Here is a 20,780-nt window from a genome sequence, read left to right as displayed (position 1 = left end):
CCCACAGGGGTAGCAACCCACAGGTTAAGAACCACTGCCTTAGGGCATCACTTAATATTACTTGCAAATAAGATTAATGAGAAGTCACAACAACCCACTCCTGGCAGGGCCACAAATGCCTAGCTCCAGAGACAATACTTTTAATTTTGTGTAATCCTGCCTCTCAGCACACACACACACCCTATAGTATGTAAAGCACTGTAGCAAATGGTAATAATGTCAACATTTACAATGTCTGTTGTCATTGCTATATTTTTCCTTCTACTATCTCTCTGAAATTAAACTTTCCTGTCTAAACAGCAGTTTTATTTCATTTCATCCTTTTACCACATTTCTTCTGTACTGTGATTTCAGAAGAAAAAGGCATTGAAAATGAAATCTTATCAAGTATATATAAAAAGAAGAGAAGGCAAACCCCTGAGTAATCCTGAAAAAACTCCCACCCAATATTTGTGCTAGTGTTTATCTTGAGTTGCAGAACAATGATAGTTGAGGTTTAAAATTAAAAACACTACAAATCTGAAAGGAAGAGATAGAGAGCATCTCCATTTATCATTATTTCTTGCTTATCTAAAATTTTTCTGTTGAAAATCCTATAGCTTTTGTATATTATTTCCTTGTAGTGTGCAACAGTTTTATTATTGCAATAATACACATCAAAAAATATTTGCTGGTAGGACAAAATTTGGTGGCAAACTTATAATTTTCAAGAAATTAGAGCATTATGTTCTAATTAAGTAAAATTGCAAAAGTTACCATCATAAATAACATTATTTGGGGGAAAACATGTTTTCATCTTCCCGATTCTAAGATAAAATCTGATGCTTTAAACATTATATGCATCTGTTTGTTTTATTATTAAACAGCTTGAGCAAAGAGTGAAACTTTGGAGAACTTCAGAACTTATATCGATTTTCATTATGAATCTTTAAATAAGATAATATGAAAATTATAATACTAACTTTCCAAATAGATTGCATATGTAAATATACATTGCATGTGTAATGCCCTATGTTCAGTTTCATTAGCAAAATGGTAGTGCATTAATAGACTTTTAAGTAATCAATGCTTAAATATATATGTCCATTTAAATAATCACTTACAGGCTGGGTGACATGTCTCACACCTATAATGCCAACACTCTGGGAAGCCAAGGCAGGTAGATTGCTTGAGCTCAGGAGTAGGAGACCAGCCTGAGTAAGAGTGAGACCTCAGCCTCTACTAAAAATAGCAAAACTAGGTGGGTGTTATGGGGCACCTGTAGTCCCTGCTAGTAGGAAGCTGAGGCAAGAGGATAGCTTGAGCTCAAGAGTTTGAGGTTGCTGTGAGCTATCACACCAGGTGACAGTCAGACTCTGTCTCAAAAAAAAAAATAATACAATATTTATAATGATCCTTATAATGATCCTGTGTTTCCCTCCTGTATAATAATAAATTTCTTTATCCTGAGTTTATCTCTAAAAGACATATGCTAAGTTATAGGGATGTCAACTCATTAACACTTCCTGTTTTTCCATTGTCACTAGTTAACATGACAATTCACCAGATGTTGGGATTGGCACTGTCTAGAGAAATGGCCTTTGGGATTCATTTTGGATTCATTCCTTTCTAGCACATTACAATGACCTTGGAGGGACAGCAAAATATTTGGAGTTGAAGGGCACTTGGTATTCCTACCAGCTGGCTCTTCTCTCACAGATACTATTGTGTTCGTTCATCAAAACGACTGTATTAGTCTCCTGAGCAATTTCAGCATTATTTATTGGTGTTGGGGTGAGCAGGTGGAGAAAGAGAGAGAGAAAAAAATCACTTAGAAAACAGGCCATACAAGGACCAAAATAAAGAAATATAAGTGTCTGGATTTACTACTCCATATCTCACCCCCCCCCCAGTGTCCTCCATCATCTGTCCCTTAACTTTCTGTCCACACTGTCATTTTCTTTACTGTCAAAACTTAAGTCCCTCAAGGCAAGGAGGGAAAAAAAGTAAAGGTGGATTTTATGTATGTGTGTTGCTATTATTTCTATTGAGATGACCTCCATTGGGATGAAAAAGGAGATAAATGTCATAGTGATCTGCAGACATGGCGTTTGAATGTGTAGGAGGGATCCCTTGGTCCTTCAGGCAAAGACAAAAGCTTCTGAGTACACTGTCCTATCATTTTATGGGATGAACTAAGCTCTGTTGGCCAGCATAGGACCTTGTGGTCTTTCACTGTTTCCTCAAGAAGGGGCTGGGGGCTCACCCTTATTACCTTAGCACCTTGGGAGGGAGAGGCCAGTGGATTGCTTGAGCTTAGGATTTTGAGACCAGCCTGAGCAAGAGCAAGATTCTATCTCTACTAAAAGTAGAAAAACTAGCTGGGCAGGATGGCAGGTGCCTATAGTCCCAGCTACTAGGGAGGCTGAGGCAGGAGGATCTCTTAAGCCCAATTATTTGAGGTTGCTCTGAGTTAGACTCTGTCTAAAAAAAAAAAGAGAGCGAGAGAGGGTGGCGCCTGTGGGTCAAAGAAGTAGGGTACCTGCGGGTTCAAACCTGGCCCCGGCCAAAAACTGCAAAAAAAAAAAAAAAAAAAGAGAGAGAGAGAGAGAGAAAGGGAGGGAGAGAAAAGGGCTGGGAGCAGGAGGCAGGAGGAGGAGAAGATAGTGAAGAAGGAAGAAGATGGGGTCTAGTGCCAGAATTTCCCAGAGAGGAAAGACTGAGGGCCAGGCAGGCCTGGATTTGTGTCCCAGCTTAGGACAGTGCCTTCCTAAAGTCCTCTAACCTCTCTGGGACAAGCACTATGTATGTATGAACCAGGACTGAGGGAAGATTAGAAATGAGCGTGCTAAGTACCTGCTATGTAAATGCACAGGAAATACTACCTAATATAATGGGCAAAACAAGAGCCTCTGTATCAAAATAGGGGAGATTTTAGTATAAATTTTAGGGAATAATCTTTTCCCCCCAAAGTAGACAAACTCAAGCCATGAATAATAGCATCAATTGACTAAAATATTTTTTGGTGCTGCCAACTTAAGTAAACGATATAAAGCAGTTGAATAGTTTACAAATGTATTTAAGCCAATAATCAACAATTGCTGTTACATTTTTCCTTTCTGAAGAAATGAAACTGTATCGATCTATTAAAAGGGTAGTTTATAGGACATACACACCATTCAATGAAGAAAATCTTTTCCTTTATTTCAAATTCTGCTTTTGTAACTCCCAAGCAACCATACTTCATTTGCTTTTTTATAATTCCTTAGAATATCTGTAATTAATCTGATACCATGTGAGAATGGAAGGATACTACAGTGTATATCATGTTCCAATTTCTGTTTTGAACTAAGTTTTTACCTCTCCATGTTTTAAAATCTAAAAGTTACCAAGTACCAATTTCCATTTAAATGTGGTTAATATTAAATATGTTACCTTTCTATACAGATATGGTCTTTATATTAGAAAGATTTATGAGCTTTCTCAAGACCAAACAAAATGCAAATAAATACCTTTATGTTAGTAATTTTATAAATGAGTTAGTCGTAAATTGTCTAAGATAAACCAATGCAACCCTTACTAAAAAAAAATGTTCAGTTTAACTTTTTAAGATAAATTATTCGGTGTGAAATGGCTTTACAGAATAACTGTAACTTTCACCAGGCTAGTCAAATGCCTACTGCTATGGTCTCTCTGTAGCTGCACAGGAGGTGGCTCTGACTATATTTAGATGCAACACTAGTTCCAGACATCTGGTATCTAATTTGCAGGGAGTCTGCCCTGTTTTGTAAACACCACATTGCTAGAGAGAAAACATTCATATTTTCAGATCTATACAGTTTTGTAAGAGTCAATATCATACCTAGGTCACCATCTCCCCATGGCACTTCATACCAGCCACTGCTGAGGTAAATCCAACTCATTGCTTTTTTAAAAATTAGCATGAAAAGAAAAAACTAGCACTTGTCATGTGCTAGTTCTGTTCAGCCATTTTAAGGAGCTCTAAGCTTCTTGTAATATGACCGTTAGCCTCCCAAAAGAAAGACAGCGTTTGAAAATCTGATTTATTTTCAAAATTCCCTTTTATCATTGATCACTCCTCTTTATTTGAGAAATTGCTGGTCCTGACTTATTTTGTTCTCCTTACTATATGTGTCCTGCTATGAAATAAAAGTATTATAGTTAGACCTCTGTTCCTGGCTACAGAAAAGCTGTTTGATTATTTTAAAAGTCTCTGCCTGCTCCCAACCTCAGATCATTCCACAAGCAGAAGTGAGATGTGGACTTATTTGAGAGTTAGCTTAGCCATGGCACTGAGGCCTGTGGGTTTGTCCACACCTGCTTTTTCTCCATGTTCTCAGAATAAGAAAGGCACCAACCATCTGAAACAGGGAATTAATTATAAGGAGAGACAAGAAGCAATGACATTTTCACACAACATTTTCATTTCCGTGAAGAATGGTAATGCATATTATAGCTCCTTTAGCTATAAAATATTAGCTGGACAATCATCGCTCAATGGGGGCAGATTTACCATGAAGCCAGTGGAACTGAAGTTTAGGGTATTCATCATCCTACCCTCAGTCCTTACATTAGTCTGCACTCGCTCTTGAGATCTCACCTGGAGCCATGCATACAGATAGGTGTATTATCCACATACTGAATACCCCAACTTTCTATCTCCAGACCAGCCGTCTCCTGTAAATTCAAAACTTTTATTTGCAGCTGCCTGTTCAACTTCTCCACTTGGATATCTCAGTAGGCAATTCAAGTTAACACGCACCAAACTAAAGTCTTGATTTGGTAATAAATTCTCTGTTCTATCAGCAAAGGGCAACTCTACTCAACTAGGTGCTTCAAAACCAGAAACCTTTGCATAATGCTTAACTCCTCTCTATTTCTCACACACCACAGGCCAGCACCAGGAAGCCCCATGGCCTCTACCATTCAAATATAATCCAAACATGGCCAGGCACAGTAGCTCACATCTGTAATCCCAGCATTCTGGGAAGTCAAGGCAAGAAGATCGCTTGAGCTCAGGAGTTCAAGACTAGCCTGAGCAAGACCAAGACCCTCTCTGTACTAAAAATAGAAAACTAGCCAGGCGTGGAGGCAGATACCTGTAGTCCTGGCTACTTGGGAGGCCAAGGCAGGCAGATCCCTTGAGCCCAGGAGTTTGAGGTTGCAGTAAGCTCAGATGACCCCATGGCACTGTAACCTGGGCAACAAAATGACACCCTGTCTCAAAAAAGTAAATAAAAAAAGAAATATTGTCCAAATTTTGGCTGTATGTCAATCTCCACTGTTATACCTTAGTCCAAGACACCAGTCTCACTTATTACAAAATGCTCCTGGTCAGTGTGTTTCCACTCATACCCTTCCAATAGACTACTAAACATGGGAGCTGGAGCCATCCTTTTAAAGTCATAAAGAATCCAATGGCTTCCCTTCTCTCTTAGAGTAAAATCCAGTGAGAGTCTCCACTGAATGTAGTAAAACATTCTTACCCTAGAATTGGATATTATCTACAATATGGATTAGATCTTCCTTTTTGATTAATTTCTACTACTGAATACCTTCCCATACCCTCTACTTAAGCTAAATTGAATTATTTTATACGTTCCCCCAAACAGTTTATTCTTTTCTTTTTTCATAATATCTTCTCTCTGCTAAATCTTTCTTGTGTTGCACAGTAATTGACTGAAGTGTTCCTGTATTTTTGTTCTTCCTGCCTTTCCTGCTCAACTTACAGCAGTTTATAAGAACTAAACAGCAAAAGTGGTTGGAAGATAATTTGCAGTTAAAAGGGAAATGTCTGGGAGCAGGAAGTCACATTAGTAGGGTAAGAAGAAATAAGAAGACGAGAGAAAGAATGAATGAGAGGGAAAATGTAAGAGAGGAAGATCAAAAGGAAAGAAGGTGGCCAGGCATGGTGGTTCACGCCTATAATCCCAACACTCTGGGAGGCCGAGGAGAAAGGATCCTTTGAGCTCAGGAGTTCAAGACCAGCCTGAGCAAGGGAGAGACTGTCTCTCTACTAAAAATAGAAAAATTAGCCAGATACGGTGTGCCTGTAGTCCCAGCTACTGGAGAGGCTGAGACAGAATAGCTTGAGCCCAAAAGTTTGAACTAGGCTGAGGTCAGAGCACTCTACATAGGGTGACAGAGTGAGACTCAGTCTCACAAAAAAAAAAAAAAAAAAAAGGGAGACAGAGAGCACAGGCAATAGAGGTAGATTTTTCACACTGATCCTAGGTGGTAGCAGGAACCAGGTCCATGCTGGAGCTGTACCCTTGAGAGGTAATAAGTCCTGAGGAACAAAATGGGTCTTAGGCTCTTGTATTCCCACATCCATGACAGAGATCCATGCCTAAAGTTTGGGGTGGAGGCAACTGATTTGCTGGACTATTTTTCAGAGGATAAAATGGGCTCACTCGCAGGTATATGGGCAGCGGGCCTGTGGGATGCAGGTCAGCTATGCTCCCTGATGCACCAGCTCTAAGAAAGAGGATGGGAGGAGACATTATTAACATGCCAAAACTTCCCAGGCAACTTGGTGGGATAGGAGCTGGAGGCCAGTTGTAAATTGGATGCTAAACAAGCCTTGACCCTAGCAACTTGTGGAGTAAGATTGTTTTCCACTGGACTAGATTATTTTCTCCCTTATCTCCATCCTGCAAAGCCCAGCTCAAAAGCTTCCTCTTCCAAAATCTCCCCAAGGGTGTCAACAGTATTCCCTTCCTTCTGTAATTTTTCAGCTCCTTTGTGTGTGAGCACTTTCTGTTTTTTTGGAGACAGAGTTTCACACTGTTGTCTTGGGTAGAGTGCCGTGGTGTCATTACAGCTCACAGCAACCTCAAACTTCTCGGTTCAAGGGATCCTTCTGCCTCAGCCCTCCCAAGTAGCTGAGAGACTATGGGCACCTGCCACCATGCCCATTTACTTTTTCTATTTTTAGTAGAGATAGGGTCTCACTCTTGCTTAAGCAGGTCTCAATTTCCTGAGCTCCAGGGATCCACCCGCCTTGGCCTCCCAGAGTGCTGGGATTATAAGCATGAGCCACCATAACACATGTGGCCTTCCTGTATTGCAAGTGCAAACCCTTCAAACTCTTGGATTTTCTTAAACCAGAGTCTCACTCACCCACTCACTGCTTTTCCCTGGGGGGCCTTTTCTGCTTTTCTTGCGTGACTACACTGAATCTCATTAGACCTGAATGGAGGCTGTGTGGTACTGAGAATAGGGTTAAAAGATAAGGCTGGGCAAGGAGGCATATCTGGATGGACACCTGACTCTTATTACTTATTTGCCCTGGAAACTGCAGGTTTCTTTAAATTTCTAAATCTCAGTTTCCTCTCCTATATGATGTGGGTAATCAACAGTGTTAAATGGGCCTGTGTGAGCAGTGTCTGCCACTAAGTATGTCCTTAATGAAGCAAATGTTATCTCCAGTGCATTGAAATTTAGGGAGATTAAATGACTTGCCTCAAGTTATAAACAGTAACTGACAAAGCCAGGAAGAAAACTCAGTTCTTTTGAATGTCCAGTGAAATTTTATACTACAATATTCTCTTTTCAACCCCAGACTTCACAATATATTTAGTGAGCTATTCATCCATAATGGATTTATAATAAATACAATTAACTGACTAACTAGACAAGTGAAATCAGACCTTCTATCAATGAAAATGAAAAGAACTGTGGGATTTTGCTCTCTACATTTTCATATAATACTACATATATGTGAAATAGCAAAATACAGAAATAATAACTGTAATGTCTTATTGATTATAAAAGTGGTATATTAAATGGATAAAGGAACACACTGGAATCATAATGCTTATTTCTAAATATAACCTTTACAAACACGTTGGTGTCTATCCTTCCCAACTTTTTTATACACACATTCATTTTTAGATCAAGATATATAACCTTACTACTCATATTCACTTTAACCTATTTGTTTTCATTTAATGATATATCATAGTCATTGTCTTGGGTCACAAAACATAGTTCTACATTTTAAGTGACTACTTTATGATATGTATTTTATTGTATAGCTATACCATTATTTAGTTAATCACCTATTAAGTGACATTGAGGTGGCTTTTATTTTGGCGAAATCACTATTATTTATCTTTGTGAATATGTCTAATTACCTGTTTGGGCTAAGTTTCTAAAATTTCAATGTGTATCATAAAACTATCACCAGCAAGAATAGTTCTACTTATAGTCTCATTAATAGTGCTGGGAAAATTTGAAACTAAATCTAGTGAAAGTTTGTTAAAACTTGTTTCTTTTTTTTTTAAATCAAAGCATGAGGCATTTCTTCATGGTTTCAAATATTTAAATTATGTCAAAGAAGAGGATTGAAAAATGTATACCTTTTCACCAAATTAGATATTTAGATACTTTTATAGGTTAGTTCCAACTTTCTCTAGAGCAGTGGTTCTCAACCTTCCTAATGCTGTGACCCTTTGATACAGTTCTTCATATTGTGGTGACCCCCAACCATAAAATTATTTTTGTTGCTACTTCATAACTGTAATTTTGCTACTATCATGAATCATAATATAAATATCTGATATGCAGGATGTATTTTCATTGTTACAAAGTGGTCGCAACCCACAGGTTGGGAACCGCTGCTCTAGAGTCTCTATCCACACTAAGGATCTGTGAAACTCATCCAGGTAAATTAATTTACTTCCTTTCTATGTTTGCCATTTCCCCAGCTATTATGTTGCTAATACTTATGGCCTAGTGCATGGGTAGATAGTTCACTCTTCATTTAAGAAATTACAGGACTCTGAAGTAACTGTCTGCCTTTCTTTTTCTTTTTCTTTTTTTTGAGACAGAATCTCACTCTGTCACCATGGGTAGAATGCTATGGCATCATAGCTTATAGCAACCTCAAACTCCTGGGCTCAAGCAATTCTCCTGCCTCAGCCTTCCTAGTAGCTGAGACTACAGGCACCCACCCCAATGCCCAGCTAGTTTTTCTATTTTTAGTAAAGACAGGGTCTCACTCTTGTTCAGTCTGGGCTTGAACTGAGCTCAATGGATCCTCCCACCTCCGCCTCCCAGAGTGTTGGGATTAGAGGCATGAGCCACCTCACCTGGCCCAGTATTTGCATTTCCCCTGGAGGGTGAATATTGGTAATTACTGCTCCCCAGCCTCTACCAGTGCCCAGCACATAGTAAGCACCCAATAAACAGTTGGACTATTACATTATCTTGTTTATAGTCAACAACTCTTTTTTTTTTTTTTTTTGCAGTTTTTGGCCAAGGCTGGGTTTGAACCTGCCACCTCTGGCATATGGGGGCCAGCGCCCTACTCCTTTGAGCCACAGGCACCGCCCCCATATAGCAACCACTCTTATCCACTTTAGTGTGTTCCTCAATTTTATTGTGAATTATATTGTACTGGTGTGGAAAGGAGAGATCCAGTTGCTTTCTGAATCTTTTAAAGAAAATATAGTATTTTATCCTACTTAAAAATATGCTTTGTATGTCTTTAATATTAATAATCATTTATAAATAATATTCTTCAAACTCCAGCTATTACATAGTACAGCCAGTACTTGAGTTACAAACGTCCAACTGATGTCCAACTCACACTTAAGTACAGGGGCTGTTACAGGTAATAGGTAAATATACCCGTTTCAATTTACATTCAACTTAAGAGCAAACCTACAGAACCTATCTCATTCGTAATCCAGAGACTGACTGTAAATATAACTTAAGATTTTAGGAAGGGGTGTCATTTTATCTCTGAACTTGCATTTCCAACATTTTAAGTTTATCATCAACCATATTTGTGTTTTACTAAAATTTATGCTAATGAATGTATTATTCTTTTTAAAAATAATTCCCTCATGTAGCTCCTCTTCTGTACTGTGCGCCTTCTCTTTTATACCTTTCCTATTTTTCTATTATGAATATGAATAACTTTGTGTCAGAGCTCTTTAAGGAAGTTGCTCTATTCATTTTCTTGCCTAAATCATTCTCCTACTTGATGGCCTAATTTACATGATTTAAAATTCCACTGTTGCCTATAAACAAGACTTTTCCTGCTTAATAGCATCTTTCTTTGTTTTTATACCCACTTAGAAACTCCTGCTGAAACAGAAAGGTAAACAACCCCAGTCTCAGAGTTTACGGTCTTGTTTACTACACAGTCGTGAAAATGAGGCAGTAGATGCACTTTCCAGACACTTAGAGCTGACAACGCAGAGCAGCCCTTTGCCATGCCAACATGCACACTTCACACTTTGGAACGCACTCACGGTTTACAGTTAGTATTTGCAAAAACAGGTCAATATCATTTATTTCAGGACATCAGCAGATAACTGCAATAGCTGCTCTACTAACCTTGACTGGTCAGAATACCCCAGCTAGCTTTTCGTCTAGAAGAGCATTCCTCTACACTTGCTAGCCTTCTTTTGGTGAAGATTTGCTTAACGGAGTCTTTTTTCACAGCAATATCTGCGGACATGGTTTGGTTGATTTATTTTGTCCGTGACAACCAGGTGTCATTAAGTACAAGTGCTCTAGCCAGAAGAAATATCAGCATCTGGATTCTTAACTATGTTTTTTTGCCTTCCCTTTAGAATTCTTGTGTGCTTAACTGGAGAAAGGCTTCCACCTTGCACTCTATTTAGAAACCTTGAAGTAGGGCTGGTAGGTGCTTGTGGTGGATAGGCTGGTGATGCTGTAGCATTTTCTATTTTTAAAGCAAAGACTAGCTGCAGCCGGAAGTATTTAACTATTTGTGTGATACAGAAAGTAAAAAAAAAAAAAATGGGTAAAGTTGCTTTTCCTAGTTGAAACAGAATTATGATGAGCTCTTCCTTTAAAATATGAAAGTCTATTTAAATGACCTACAAATCAATCAAATGTAAAATTGCTCCTTGATAATGACTGCAGACCCACTATTGCAGCCAGATAGCTCAGTAGTGGCCAACTACTAATTAGTCTTTCTCCATCATCCTCAGGAATAAATATTTTATGTGCATTAGGGTCAGCTGGTAGCTAGCTCATGTTTTCATTTTGTAAGAATCTAAATTTAGAATTGGCTTCGGTACAAAGTCACAGTCCCCTTATTTATATAGGCACAGCCCGCTATTGTGATTTTTCTGGAGGTCATCTCTACACCCAAAGACGTCAGCAGTCAATTTAAGTACGGCTGAGATTTTTCACCCTAAAAGGCCTACAAGGAAAGAGTAGCTGGAGAGATGAGAGGAAAAACCAGACACGTGCCTGGTAGTTTTTGCTGGCATGTGAAGTTGAACAAGGCACACAGTCTGTGATCAAGTCAAGAGCAGGGCCTGAACTATGATAGGGCTCCAAGGATTAACTGAGCTGGAGATCACATTACAGAGTATTGACATCCTGAGATCTGCCTTTATGAAAAATAGCGACAGCTTCTGTTATCTATCTTTATTTTTTATCATTAATGTTTAGGTGCTACTTTCCACTGGTACATACAAGTAAAAAAATATTGGGGGTATTGCTTTCATGTAATAAGTCAAGTAGGAGAAAAAAACATTTCATGGGTAAAATTGTTTCCCACGAACTACTCTGTTATATTTGCTGCCATATTGCCTTGCCAATGTTTATCTCAGAGTTGTAAATGCCAAAAATATCTTTTCCTTATCTCAAATTAAGTTCTAATCCTACCAGCTGCATGTGTGACCTGGCAGAAGTAGCCTCACAACACCTCAGTTTCCTTCTCTGTAAAATGTAGAGTTTGAATATGATCAGATTTGAAGACTAACACATGCAGGACAAGGTAGTTGATGAGGTTTAGGCATATTATATTATCACAGAAGAGGACAGATAGCCCCAATTACATTGAAATTTGCAGCCCACTCTGCCCATGCTATTTATATGGATGGCACCTCCCCAGGTGAAGTTAGAATGGGGCCTATTCAGTCCCATATGTTTACATGAGCCAATTGTCACTAACCGCTGGGTCTTTGTTCCCTAGTTTGTGCTCCCAAGAAGAGGGTGATAATCTACACAAACCATGTAAAGTAAAAGTATTAGATTTTGTTTAAAATGAATTAAATTAAAATTAAATTGATTTTTATTTCAATCACTTAAGCCCAAGATTTTGAGGTTGCTGTGAACTGTGATGCCACTGAACTCTACCGAGGGCAATAAAGTAAAATTCCGTCTCAAAAAAAAAAAAATTAAATGTATTTTAATTAAAATTTAATTAAAAGGAATTTAAATTTTAAGCTTATGGCCCTTCAACTTTATGCTTTTGTTATGGTAAATTAGAGGAAGTTTTATTGTAAGTATCAGAATAATTTTTGCTCTTAATACAATTTTGGACACCATGTAGTGTAATAATCTGCCTATCTGCTCCCTAGCTATGCTGTGCACTGACTCAGGGACTGAGTATACACATCTGTTATGTTACGAGTGTACCACTACATGTCTTAAAGAGAGAGCACTAAATACAATTTTAGTTTAAAGAGTAATTCAGGCTGGGTGCAGTGGCTCATGCCTGTAATCCTAGCACTCTAGGAGGCTGAGGCTGGTGAGCTCAAGAGTTCCAGCAAGAGCAGCCTAAGCAAGAGTGAGACCACATCTCTACTAAAAATAGAAAAACTACCAAGGCATGCTGGCAGGCAGCTGGAGTCCCAGATACTTGAGAGGCTGAGGCAGGAGGATCTCTTGAGCCTACAAGTTTAAGGCTGCTTTGGGCTATGATGATGCCATGGCACTCTACCCAGCGCTACAGAGAGAGATTCTATTTCAAAACAAATAGCTAAATAAATAGTAATTCAAATATGGAATTTCCAGGAATACTTCAAGAGGGCTTTCTTGAAGTTCTTGGTGATGATAAACAAATTTTCAGTGCTACAGAAAAGAAAGACCATAACTACACACTTAGAAGCACACTGGCCTGTTGGGAGGACTGAGGAAAAGCAATTATTACTTTCTTCTTTTGAAACTTTCAAATGGATCAAAAGCAAAGGTAATTTTTAAAAACAACTCCATGGAGTTGAAGGAAAATGTTATGATTAATTCACTAGAAAACAAAATAAGGAACAAAAGGCTGAATGGCTCGTGTATGCTCAATATGCTGAGCTCTAGGATTTCATAAAAGAGCAGGAACAACAAAGTGGACGTGTTAAGACAGAATTATTTAAGCATTGGGCATCTATAATTGTATAAATAGAAGAGCACTAGGAAATCTCTAGATATGGAGAATAACAGCTTTCTTAGTGTAAATGAAGAAGCAAATTGAATAAATTAGAGAATATTGTTAGGCCTTGTGAATGTGCAGAAGTATTAAAGAGAATGAGTATGAGATAAAAAACTAGAGAAAATAATAAAAATTATATTTTTATAGACTGTAATGGGCTCTGAACTGTGAGAAAAAGCATCTAATTGGGAGGCCAAGATGGGAAGATTGCCTGAGCTCAGGAGTTCCAAGCCAATCTGAGTAAGAGCAAGACCACCATCTCTACTGAAAGTAGAAAAACTAGCTGGATGATGTGGTAGTTGCCTGTTGTCCCAGCTATTCCCAGAGGCTGAGGCAGGAGGATCTCTTGAGTCCAGGAGTTTGAGGCTGCAGTGAGCTAAGATGACCCTGTGGCACTCTACCCTGGGAGACAGAGTGAGATTATCTCCAAAAAAAAAAAAAAAAACCGGAAAGAAAGGAAAAGGGTGGGGGGAGAGAGAAAGAAAGAAAACAAAAAGTATTAAGATATGCCATAGATTAGTGGTGGCCTATTACTAGTAACCGCAAAGACTAAAGTAACATTTTAAACCTTGTAGAAAGGATATAGGAGATGAAACAAGGGCAAGTCTATTCTATTTCTATTTTACTCAGTGCTAATGTGGCTGAAAATACAGGAACCTGTGCTTGTTCTGATAACCATCCTCACCTGAGAAAGTGATGCGTTTGCTGTAGCTGCAAAATGAAAGGCGCTGGAGACGATCAGAGAGATGGAGACACTAACACAGGAAAGAAATCTTCATACTCTCAGACTTCAAATGGGAAGTTGAAATCTAAGCAGCATTATGACAGAAATCTATGTAACCGTGTAAGGCATGGTTCAGACGGAATGAAGTTTTTCAAGAAATTTTGAAAAATCAGAAAGTGGGATCACCATCTGACAGTTTAAAAACTAAATTTGGGACACAAGTGTAAACTTTTTTTCTTTTCCTTTACACAATCATAAACTTAGCTCATTGCTTTTAAGAAGTAGGATTTAAATTATTGAGTGAGTGATCCACATATAAATTTTTTTTTTGAGTATATTCTTGAATTTTGGGACTTAGATAATGAATAACACTTCCTTTAATATCAAAAAAAGATTAGTATAAATATATTCCTGCTTGGATGTGGATTGGCACTCACTTTTTACTATACAATATTTCATACATACATCCATATCATTACCCAGTTTCAATAATTATCAACTCACTGCTAATCTCGTTTCATCAATAACCCTCCCACTTCCCCTACAAAGGTGCCTATGAATATTTTGAAGCTAATCTCAGTATATCACTTGAACTGTAAGTGTTCAGTACATATCTCTAAGAGATGAGGATTTTTTATAATCATAACTGTAATGCCATAATCACATAAGAAAATGTAATTCCAGGGCAGCGCCTGTGGCTCAGAAGGGTAGGGCACAGGCCCCATATGCCGGATGTGGTGGGTTCAAACCCAGCCCCAGCCAAAAACTGCAAAAAAAAAAAAAAAATAATAAATAATAATAATAAAATAAAAATGTTTAAAAATTAAAAAAAGAAAATGTAATTCCATAATATCCACAAATACAGGTTGGCAATTTTTATTTTCTAAATAGCAACTCAGTTCATAAACTGCCTTCTATAATGATACCTAAATTGATAGAACCTTTAAGTCCTTTGCCTAAGGGCAAAAGTTTGTGATCATCTCTTCATTTTCCAAATGTCTTTTTAAAAATACAAGATTCTCATCTTAAAAACAAGGAATATTTATTTTCTCCAAATTTCTAAGGACTCACTAAGCACAAGATAAATATCTCAACCTTAGATCATCACAAAGATATGTAGGATTGTCTTCTTCCTGTCAGAGACAAATTGTCACCCTTGCCAAGGTACATCTGGAACAGGACATGATTCAGCTCTCAGAGGCTACATTTCTTCAGCTTCTTTTTACAAGGCCATGCATTCATACAACTCTTTAAGAGCCATCGCTAAGCACTATTCTTGTTCCATTTTATTTTTTATACTATTTTATTTAAACATGAGCACCTAAGTCTGTTGGACAGTGGTGGTGAATGAGGGCAGATGAGGTCTGAGGGCAAGCCTAATATAAACATCTTGGGAAAATTAAATAATTGTTATATAATCGTTGACCTTTGTTTCAAGGTTCATTTACTCCTAACGTACAGGTTGCAAAAACATCCAGCTGTGAATCTTGTAGTCTGTGTTATCTCCTCTCTCAGCTGGAATGAGTGGTTAGCAAAAGCTAGTAGGGCCTGAAAAATCACAATTGGAGAGAATAACATTGAGATAATTATAAACCCACGCATATAACTGCAGGGCCTCAGCACAGTGGTGAAGAATGTTTTATTAGTGTGTGTGTGGAAGGCTTTAAGAATGAATGTAATGTGAGGAGATCTTTTCAATTTTACCAACTTTGGTTAAAAAAAAAAAAGGTGTAATATAAAATTCAATTAAATATATAATATCATGTGGCTACACAAAACAGTTTTTTGGTAAATCCTGAAACAAAATGGTAGAGTGCTTCTGGTCTCGAATTCTTGAGCTCAAGGAATCTTCCCACCTCCCCCTCCCGGAGTGCTGGGATTACAGGCATGAGCCACCATGCCTGGCCTAGACTGTAAATTTTTTTTATTGTTTTAATCATTTTTACTACTTTGCTAACTAAAACAGATACTAAAGGATTTGGGACACAGGTATAGCATACAGAGTGTCTGGAAGGGTGAAGAACTCAAGTCCAGAGGTATTGTTTTCAGCAGGTATGATTCTTAGTCTTACATCCACCATATCCCTTCTTGTAACACTTCTAACACTAGATAATTTTCTCATCCGCTTTATAAAAAAGAGAGCAATCACTCTGTCAGTTATAGTTCCCATATATGGCATTTGTGGTGTTTTCTATTTGCCATATACCCTTTCAAATACTATATTAAGTTTTTGATCATAAATTTACAAAGAAACAACCTTTGATAATATGAAGATTGGGTCAGAAAACATCACAAAGTCTCAAAGTTGCAGACGTTCGTGCAGAAGTGGAAAGAAGGGAACACTTTTACACTGTTTGTGGAACTGCAAACTAATACAGCCTTTTTGGAAGGAAGTATGGAGAATCTTCAAAGAACTCAAATTATACCTCCCATTTGATCCAGCAATCCCATTACTAGGCATCTACCCAGAAGAAAAGAAGTCCTTTTTATCATCAGGACATTTGCACTAGACTGTTTATCGCAGCTCAGTTTACAATCACCAAAATGTGGAACAGCCTAAATACCCACCAACCCAGGGATGGATTAATAAGCTGTGGTATATGTATATCATAGAATACTATTCAGCCATTAAAAAAGGTAGAGATTTTACATCTTTTGTGTTAACCTGGATTGAGATGGAACACATTCTTCTTAGTAAAGCATCAAAAGAATGGAGAAGGAAGAATCGGGTACTCAGTTCTCATATGAAGGCAGTAGATGAGCTTATACAGGGGCTACAGGGGAATGAAGGAGCAGAGAGAGGGGAGGTGGGATGCGGATGTGGGGCTTATGGTGTATAACACACCTCTTGGGGGTGGGATGCAAGTATAAGAGTGACTTTAACAAATGAAATCAATGTAACCTAATTTTGTGTGCCCTCAATTAATCCCAAACAATTAAAAAAAGAAAAAGATGCAGTAATATTAATGGCAAGAAAAAAAACAAAAATATATTCACTTAATACAGAAAATCAAAAGGTGGACAAGCAGTGTTCCTTATGGAAAGGAAAGCAGTCTCCATGAAGACACTTGAACACATTAACTGCCATGATTTGGGACTTTAATAAACTCTTAAGTAATAATGCTAATGATATAATACTGGCCATTTGTTCTCTGAGATGACAGAAATCCAGTTCTGTGTGATAATTCTGAACAGTACTATTCAACAAAATTGATATTTTTCAAAATAACTAAATCTTAGTTGCTTTAATGATCCTTGTTAAAAAGAAGCATGGAGGGGGAGAGGCTAATGCCAACTTCATGGGAAGAGGCACAGTAGTCTGAGAAGAAAGAGTGGAGGTGTTACTTATAGATTCAACCTTTCGACCTCTGGACAGCATTGCTTTTCTGCCACCATTTTCTCTTTGACGGTTAACTCCCAGAGTCACCATCCATTGTCACTCATCCACGGTACATGGGTCTACAAAACTGGGTCAGGCACAAATAGACCAGGCACCATCCTGTATTGAAAGTGTGGAAAGTAAATTCCATTTACTTAAGTTTAAATCCCCTCAACTTTCATCATTCCTCTTTTCCTTCTTTCTTGATACTTTCCTTCCTTGAATGTTTATTAAATAGCCTGTCGTGTGCTAGGAGTTTTTCTAAGTCCTGAGGATGAAATGAATCCCTGTTTTGTGAGTCTTACAAGCTCCCCTCAATGCTGATTTGATGACATAGTCAAGACTCCATTTGGGCCATCATGAGGGTGGAGAGAAAGCAGCTCAGAGAGTGTCATCAATTCTGTGTCTTGCTAGGATTGTTACAAGGATCCTGAAAGACAGACTGCCACCCAGCATAGATATTAGCCCTGGACAAGGAACACTGCCTGTTTCCTAGCAGAATATGGAGAAAAAAAATCCCACAAGGCCAAAGATTGGGGCTCTCACTTTTACTTTTCTCTAAATAGATAACCTTGAGTAAGTAAACGCCTCTACATTTTAAAGCCTCTTTTTCCTTCTCTGCAAAAGCAGCATAATACCACTTCCTTAGGTAGAAGTCAGTTATAAAGATGAAAAGAGCATGTGTGAAAAAGAGTTCATGAATTACAGTGAAAGTATAACTTATTACCATAAGAAAGTGTGAGTTAAGGCGTTAGCTCAACCCTTCAGAACAGCAAATGTTCAGAGAGCAGCCAAGTACAATCTGTTCAGTTAAATTACAGCAAATTTGAGAAATAAGATCCACTTTCTGTTGACGAGGATGCCTGCTTTTTTTCCATTTTTCATCTTCTCCTGTCTACAATATTAACCACATAAAATTTACTGGAAAGGCCACTAATAGTTGTACCTCAATTTAAGAAAATGTAGTTGATGAAAAATTTATGATTATAAAATAGATTTTTTCCCCAAAAGGATTCCTTTAAGTAGAAAATTTACATGGTATGACCAAAATTCAGCCATTTACTAAAAGCTTACAAAGCACAACTGTGCATGTATTCTGGTATAGAAATTTGATTGGTATTTTACCAAGTTTTAAAACATAGTTTTTAAAAGTAACTACGATTTAGTTATTTAGAAAAATATCAATTCTGTTGAATAGTACTGATCAGAGTTATCACACAGAACTGGATTTCTGTCATCTCAGAGAACATATGGCCAGTATTGTATCATTAGAAGTATTACTTAAGAGTTTATTAAAGTCCTAAAGCTATAGATGCTGGCATGGATATAGGAAGAAGGGAATACTTTTACATTGTTGGTGGGATTGCAAACTAATACAGCCTCTTAGGAAAGAAGCATGAAGAATTCTCAAAGAACTTGAAATAGTCCTCCCATTTGATCCTGAAATCTCATTACTAGGCATCTACCCAGAAGAAAAAAAAAAGCATTTTATCATAAGGACATTTCCACTAGATTGTTTATCGCAGCTCAATTTATAATCACCAAAATGTAAAAACAACCTAAGGGTCCATCAGCCTAGGAATGGATTAACAAGCTATGGTATATGTATACCATGGAGACTATTCAGCCTTAAAAATGTAAATCATTTGTATTAACCTAGAAGGAGCTGAAACACATTATTCCTGGTAAAGTATCCCAAGAATGGAAAATCAAGTATCCAATGTACTCAATACTAGTATGAAGCCAGTAGACAAACTAATAAGCACCCACACAAGAGAAAAACTCAATTTGATTCAAGTTGGGAGAAGCAGGGAAGAGGGAGAGCAGGAGGGAAAGGGGATTGGTGAGCTCTCACCTCCAGGGCACAATGTGGGGGTACATGGCACACCTCCTAGGGTCCCACCTAGGGACCGACAACCTAAGCAGTAGGTTACAATGCTTGCATTTGTTAGGTAGAGTCCCTGGGAACTTATAACCTAATCATTTGTACCCTCATATTAATATGAAATAAAAAAATAAATTAAATATGGACAACAATGTGTGCTCCAATCAACTCACTATGCTAATTCTAAAATTCATCAGTATGGACTCCCAGTGACATTAACTTTCTCCAGAAATATGTTCCATTTAAATTATAAATTACAAGATTAAATTTTCTTATGTTCTTGATTTACTTAGCTTTTACATTTAATAAATATAAATTATAGAAAGAAAAAAGACTTTATTAAAGACTAGGCAAGAGTGAGCTAGCCACATTCTAAAAATTTTAGGGGTGGTCATATACCGCTGTTACTTAAAAAGGCTACTCTCAAGTTTATGAAGTCACCACAAGGCATACCATTTTGAGGAGGTTCTTTATGTTTCATCATATTCCTGCCAAGCTTTCAGTAGTAAAACCTCATTGCTGACTGGTGGTTGAGTTTCACAACTGTACCTGGGGAGGGAGGACCCCTGGGGTCTTGCAACTGGCAGCACTAATTTCCTTCTTGTTTTGATCAGCCCTTTGTTCCCAGTGTTTATAGATTAATTGTCTCATGTTGAAGAAAAAAAACAACAGCCATTATTTATGATTTATTATTTTCTGAATAGAGGCCTAGTCACCTTCAGATAGCCTTCCCATCAGCTTGATAAAGAAACAAGGGACCCTGGGAGCCAGAGCTCCTGGAAGGATACTTTGCAAACCTGTGTATAGGGCCCCAGATAATTTAAAATATCTTTCAGAGTCTGAGGTCTTTCAATGATTCTATGAAGTAATAATTGTGCATCCTTATTTCTAGATATAACCTGCTTATTAAAATGGTTAATTTTTCTTCTTTCTCATAAGGAGAAAAAAAAGAACACCTTTTTGTAAGATATGTGTGGTTGAAAAACCATGATTTGGTCATTCCTGGAGAGACCAGCTGGCAGAAAAGGACAGAGGAAATAAATCCCTGAACTGGCTGACTCAGCTCTTCACAAATAATGGTGTCATTATTTTTTTTTTTTCCTTTTCAGCTGCCAGGGATTAAGAGAAAAGAAAATAAAGGGAAAGGAGGCTTTTAAGGAGGCTGGTTTGGCAAAGGATGTTAACACATCATTGATGGGTCACAAGATAACTTGTGCATCAGCTACTGCAATTTTAAAACAATGTAGAATATTTGCTAATGTAGAATATCTGTAAAGACTTTCTTGATCGTGTCACCAGAGTAATAAGTGGTAACATGGGATAGCTTCTGTGTAAATTTGCCAGTCAGCAAAGTGTTACTATCCAGGACTTCAGTGTGTGGGAGGGCGAGCAGCTTTGACTCCGTCACTGGCACTGCTATAAAAGAGGAGCCAGGAATTGCTCTGAGGAGCTACCACCTCAGTGTGCTGCTACAAGTTCCTCCCAGAGTTTTCTTACAGTGAGGCCATGGTGACCTACTATCTGACGAAATTGGCCCAGGGATATATTTCTATCCAAAGAATTTCTGTGAAGAAAAATTTCTTTGACAGAGTAA

At 37.9% G+C, this 20,780-nt stretch overlaps 1 protein-coding gene across 1 annotated transcript in view; it reads right to left on the bottom strand.

The window, feature by feature from the left end:
• The window catches only part of ASB5 (ankyrin repeat and SOCS box containing 5), a 47,293-nt gene that overhangs the window by 7,017 nt on the left and 19,496 nt on the right, over positions 1-20,780 (bottom strand). The window lies entirely within an intron of this gene.

The sequence above is a fragment of the Otolemur garnettii genome, unplaced genomic scaffold (assembly GCF_000181295.1).
Source record: "Otolemur garnettii isolate 467f Iridium unplaced genomic scaffold, OtoGar3 scaffold00061, whole genome shotgun sequence".
Lineage (NCBI taxonomy): Eukaryota > Metazoa > Chordata > Mammalia > Primates > Galagidae > Otolemur > Otolemur garnettii.
Note: the sequence above shows the minus strand (reverse complement) of the source record. Positions and strands in the feature narration are given on the sequence as shown.